Source organism: Tamandua tetradactyla, chromosome 7 (genome assembly GCF_023851605.1).
Source record: "Tamandua tetradactyla isolate mTamTet1 chromosome 7, mTamTet1.pri, whole genome shotgun sequence".
Lineage (NCBI taxonomy): Eukaryota > Metazoa > Chordata > Mammalia > Pilosa > Myrmecophagidae > Tamandua > Tamandua tetradactyla.
The window spans coordinates 149,149,808-149,156,201 of NC_135333.1; the positions used below are offsets into that span (position 1 = coordinate 149,149,808).

General features: G+C 38.2%; 1 pseudogene; it reads right to left on the reverse strand.

The window, feature by feature from the left end:
- Positions 1-327: 327 nt before the first annotated feature.
- LOC143690232 (protein FAM114A2 pseudogene) lies at positions 328-2,218 on the reverse strand (annotated as a pseudogene).
- Between the last annotated feature and the right edge of the window lie 4,176 nt (positions 2,219-6,394).

A 6,394-nucleotide genomic window follows, 5' to 3' on the forward strand; every position in this document is an offset into this window, starting at 1 on the left:
TGAAGAAGCAATTTGAAGCTAAAGGGCACTGTGCTATAGTTAATTCATGTGACTGCCAAGTATAATAGACACAACTTTCTCCCTAATGCCGTATATTTCCGGGGAAATAGCAGATGCAATTTCCTAACCATTTCCAAGAATTCATGGGATAAAGAGTTATCATCACAGTTTATACATACTCAGTTTTGTTAAAGCCATAGATTTTATTCTAGAAAGGAGAAAATACACAGCATTAATAGACAAAGCATATGATTTCTGGAATACTAAAATTAAGTTCTTTCTTTCTTGGATAACAATTATATACATGGGTAAGAATTATATCCATGGCAAAATTATTAGTGTTTGCATCATGTCAAAAACAGACCAGTATTTTTGCCTGAGTGTCCCTTAACTTTTATCTAGCACTATTATTTTTGGACTTTCTACAAAAGTTACTTTTCAAATAGTTTATTAACTATAATAATTGGGAGCAGTAATGTGAGGATCTGAATACTTCATTCAGACAAGCAGTGAAGGCAACAAACTTTTTCTTTAAACGCTCTGATGCCTGAATTTTTAGATGCTAAAATAGCCCATTCTCCTCATTTCTGCAGGGGAACCCCAAAGAAAGTGGTATTTTGTGGCCAACACCACAACATCCAGATTGAATCTTTCTGTTCTTCAAAGTTCAAATAAAAGCCTCTGGACCTGTAGCTCATGCTTGTGGTAACTAAGTCTTGTTCTCAATGAGAGAGATCTCCAGCACAGGTAAGAGTAGCTGAAAGGCATCCTGGATGTAGGAAGCACTGTTTGAGGCCTCTAGAAATACCGCAGTGATTAACAGGTTGAGGATGTCTGCCTTTTCTTTGACCCCAGCAGTTGTTAGGTAGGTGGTGAACTCTTTAGATAGAGAAGACAACTCTTTACACAGCATAATTGTCATCTGAGAAAGGGTTCTGCTCCTTTCTATGGCTGTCGCTTCCTGCTTCCCTCCATGTAGAACCAACGCTGCTGTTTTATGGAACAGTTCAATGGAGCAGGCATTCAGTTCTGCTAGGCTCTGGATTGCAAATGCATGAATATCCTTCAATGAATTTTTATTGACTTGCTCAGTACACTCTCCTAACTGCTTTTCTCCTTCTTCTTCTGCTGATGGCTTGGTTAGAGATGTCCTGATCCATTCATAGGTGTTATTTCTTGCCCTGGTCAGCTTCTCTGGTTTGGAGGATATGTGCAGCTGGGAAAACAGCTCGGTTATTTCTCTGGTAAAGTCTTCATCCCCTTTTCTCTCTTCTTCCTCTTCCTCACAGAACTCTCCTAGGGAAAACGCTTCTTTGAGTTGCTCCAATTCAAGTTTTAGATTCTCTAATTCTTTTCCACTCAGAGAATTAAGGACAGATTTTATCTTTATTTCACTTTCTTGGGAAAACATCTCCAGAGCTTCTAGATGTGAAAGGCCTTGAAATTCATCAAAGAGTAGCCCATAATGAGTTTTCTTTTCTGTTTCCATGGTAACCACATTGGCGGTCCATAGCTCTTCTTTCTCCTTTGCTTCACGTAAAACCTGAGACAGAGTAGAATTCCGGTTCATCAGACCCTTGGTTTTTTTAAATCCAGGATCCCCTTCTGCTATTACATCCATTGTCTTTTTTCCAATGAATTCTAAGGCATCCAAACCCCCACTGATGACGCTCTTTCCTGTGCTCTGAACTGCAGTAGAAATGGTTGAGAATATACCAAATGGCCCAGCCACTGGGGAGTTTTCATTCTCTTTGGCATTTGAGTCTCCTGTTGCATATTGGACTTGACTTGAAGTTTCACTGGGATTAGGGATGCCAAGGGAAGTCTCTGCCTTCTCAATGACATTTGAAATACCTTGTCCTACTGTGGCTACTGTAGCTGAGGCTGAAGAGAGTAAAGACTTGCCCCAGCTGCCCCAATAGCCCCATCCAGTCTGAGGTACATCTTTGGAAACAGTCTCCTGAACAGGGGGAACTTCTGAAGTCTTCAGATCAATGGGAGGTTTGGCCTCTGGTCTCTTCCGAGTGGATGCAAGACAGTCTGATTTACTCTCTGGATTGATGCTTTGGTCAACAGACTCAGAATTCTTGGCTGACTCACAGTTCCCATCTTCAAAGATGGGGTCTGCTTCAGTTATCGCTGGAGTATTGGTATCATCTTTATATGACATGATTAGAACAATGCCGAGGTGGCAGCTGCCCTCACCGCCGCTGCCACCGCTGCGCCGCTCCTGCTGCCCAAAGAGGATTTTTATGACACTTTCTGTCACCAGCAGCTGGCCATGGAGTGGACCCCATGGTGGCCTGCTGCAAGAGTGGGGAATAGACACCAGTAGCTGCCATGTGGCGAGAGCAATTTACAGTTCTTTACCATACTTTTCTGTCTCTTCCTCCAGCTCTTCCCTGGGTGCTCTAGAGTGTTCTTCTTGTGCATGGAATTTCAAAATAGTTGTTTCAGACAGTTTCTGCCTGTTTTATAGTTGTTTTGTTGGGAGAACTGAGTCCTAGAGGTCCCTACACTGCCATTTTCCTTGTCATTTCAACTCTAAATATGTACCTCAAAAAAAAAAAGACTTTTGTAGCATTATCAGTTTTGATTAATTATAAATAATTTTTATTATGATATAATATTCTGCTCACATTCAAATTTCCCCAGTTGTCTAAAATTATCTTTTAAGAGTTGATTTGAATTAGGATACCACAAAGGTATATTTACTTTATGTAGTCAAGATTTCTTTTTAATCTAGAGCAGATTTTCTTCTTTTGTTTCTCATTTTATTGACTTGCTGAAGGAACTGGGTCAAGTGTCCTAAGGAATTCTGGATTTGACAGATGTCTTTTTTGTTGTGCCATTTAATTTGTATCTCTATATTCAGTATTTCTTTCCTATAGACTGTAAAAACTTAGAAATAGGTCTGAATTATTTTGGCAAGGGTAGGTCCTAGATAAATCTGAATATTTCTTACACATATAATATTTCCTATAACATCCCATCAGAAGACATATAATGTTTGGTTTTGTCCGTTTTAGTCTATTAAGATTGCCCTATGATGGGCCACAGTGGCTCAGCAGGTAAGAGCGCTTGCCTGCCCCATGCCCGAGGACCCAGGTTTGATTCCTGGTGCCTGCCCGTGTAAAAAAAAAAAAAGAAAATATTGCCCTATGGTAAAGGATGATATTTTAAAACATCAACTTCTGTGTGAGACCAAGGGGAGCAATGTTTATTTGGAACAAAATTTATATTTTGGGTAGTGCATTGTTTAATTTAACTTGTATGGTCTGTTTACTTGAATATCATATTACATGGAATCTTGAGGGCATGAAATCTTGTTGGTTTGCACACGTTAGTGTGATGCTCCAATATATTCTAGAGTAATGGGCAGAGAATTTTAAAAAAGTATTGCAAAGTCCCCCTGGAGGACTGAGAAGAAAGAAGGAAATATTCAAATTCCCCATCTGAAGAATTCCTGATATTCTTGTAAGCAGTGGGGACAACCAATTCAATAAGCTGAGCCTTCTATCTTGAGGTTTGACCCTACGAAGCTTATTCTTACAAAGAAGAAGCTAAGCCTACTTAGAATTAGGCCCAAGAGTCACCCCCAGTGAACCTCTTTTGTTGCTCAGATGTGGCCTCTCTCTCTAAGCTAACTTGGCAGGTAAACTCACTGCCCTCCCCCCTATGTGGGACATGACTCCCAAGGGTGTAAATCTCCCTGGTAATGTGGGACAGAACTCATGGTATGAGCTGGGACCTGGCATCATGGGATTGAAAAAGCCTTCTTAACCAAAAGGGGAAAGAGAGAAATGAGACAAAATAAAGCTTCAGTGGCTGAGAAATTTCAAACAGAATTAAGAGGTTATCCTGGAGGTTATTCTTATGCATTATATAGATATCCATTTTTAGTTTATTATACATTGGAGTAGCTAGAGGGAAGTACTTGAAACTGTTGAACTGTTCCAGGAACTTGATTCCTGAAGAAGATTATATAACTATTTAACTTTTACAGTGTGACTGTGTGATTGAGAAAACCTTGTGTCTGATGCCCCCTTTTATCCAGGGTATGGGCAGATGAGTGAAAAATAAGGAAAAATAAATAGATAAAGAATAGGGGAGAGATAAGAGTAGATTGAAATACTAGTGGTCAATGAGAGGGAGGGGTAAGGGGAATGGGATGTAGGAGTTTTTTTCTTTTTTCTTTTTATCTCTTTTTCTGGAGTGATGCAAATGTTCTAAAAATGATCATGGTGATGAATATACAACTATGTGATGATATTGTGAGCCACTGATTGTATATTGTGGATGGACCATATGTGTGTGAAGATTTTCAATAAAAATATTTTTTTAAAAAGTTTGACCTATGAGTTCAAGTGGTGACTGTCTGATCTCTTCATTTCATAGTTTCCTATCAATCATTAATCTGATGACATTGTCATCCATTGATGAATAAGTTAGTTCATTGAGTTTGAGAATGGCAGTTTTCCAATTCTATTAATTTATGGGCTGATATTTTTGAAGAATAGTAGAACCAGGCTTCATCTGCAAGGATATTTAGTTACTCTGAAATTCAATTCATACCAAAAAGGCAGAATAAATGCTTAATTTGTTTTCTTTTAGTGTCAATTTTCACAGTCATGGTGATCTAGCATCTTTTCCTGGTATCCAATGAGTTTTGTTTCATTTTACCTTTTTGAGCTTCATTATATATTCATGGCTTCTCACATATCCATATGTTTTAATAAATTTCAGTCCTAATTCTTTTTGATGCTTAAATTGTCCCATCTTTGATTAGTGGGGACCTCTTTTAGCATGCTCTCATGTCTCTGGAACTAACCTGATTACCCTTTGATAACTTCTTTGTTTTTTGGCATAAAAAGATACCTAAGACACAGAACCAGCCATTTCTTCAAGGATTTCTGATTTATTTTGTGGGGATGGTACTTAGAGAACTAGAATGGGATAACATTGCTTCTAGACCTTTTTGATGGACAGAAATAAGAAATATGTATTTATAAAATTAAAAAATTATTACTTAAAGAATGTCATATAAGTTTAATGCAGTTTTTCTTTGTACAGGTAGACTGTTTCTGAACTTCTCATGTCATAGTGGGAAGCATTAAATTCCTGATTTTAACAGAATAATATTAAAAATGGCTTAGCTGATTTAATTAAAAGTAGAATTATTAGTTCATAACTTGGACACAGAATTAAAAGTGTACAGATACCCCTCTATTAATAAATACAGATAAATTATTTGTAAGAATATGCAATCATTACCTAATTTGTCAACTGAAATTGATAACTGATGATTATAGTTACTTTATTTAGTGATAGGGAAAAGCCAGCCTTTTCTTCAATGATTTTCCCTAACCGATGACTTCTCTGAAGTTACTGGTGAATGTGTGCCCTTGAACTTCCCACCACAGTGCCTTGCTTTTTTGAAGGTTTTAAAATAAACATTTATTTTTTTCACACTTTTAAGTTAATTGGGCAATGTAGAAAATTGAAATACACAAGAAGCAGAAAACACAAAAGTCATCCAGAACCACAAGCAGTTTATAGTTTGATATAGCCTTCTAGATCCTCCATGTGTATGCAAAAACTCAGCATACATTTTTATGTGGTTGAGATCACACAGGATGTATTATACTTTTTCATGAATATTTGCCAGTTCAAAGTCCCAAAGCCATGAGTATTGTGATAATCAAGAATACATGACACCAACTCAATAAGTGGAAAATACGTTGTGTTAGTTCGTCAGCTGTGGAAATGTGTTATACCAGAACTGAAACAGCTTTTAAAGGGAAATTTATTAAGGTACAACTTTACAATTCTAAGCCTATAAAAATGTCCAAACTAAGGCATGCAGGGAAAGATACCTTAACTCAGGAAGGCCTATGGGTCAGGAACACCTCTGTCACCTGGGGAGTCATGTGGCTGGCGTCTGCTGGTCCCTTGCTCCTGGGCTCTGTTCCTTTCAGCCTCTGATCCTATAGGGTTCCTCACTTTGCCTCTCCAGGGCTGGTTTTCATTTCTTGGTTTCCCTTGGCTCTCTCTAGGTCCTGGCTTACTTATCATGTCATGGCAACATTTTATGTGCTCCAAGCATCTCCAAACATCTGTGTCTCTGTTCTCCAAGTATCAGCATCTGTGTCAGCTCTGTTGTGAAGTTTCTGTCAGCTCTATTGTTTCTGACTCTTTCCAAAATGTTTCCTCTTTTAAAGGATTCCAGTAAACTAATCAAGCCCCACCTGACATGGGGGGGGTCACATCTTTTTATAATTAACAGTCACAACCACAGTTGGGCAGGCCAAATCTCCATGGAGATAACCTAATCAAAAGTTCCTGCCTTACAGTATTGAATTAGGATTAAAAGAAACAGCTGCCTGCACAAGAT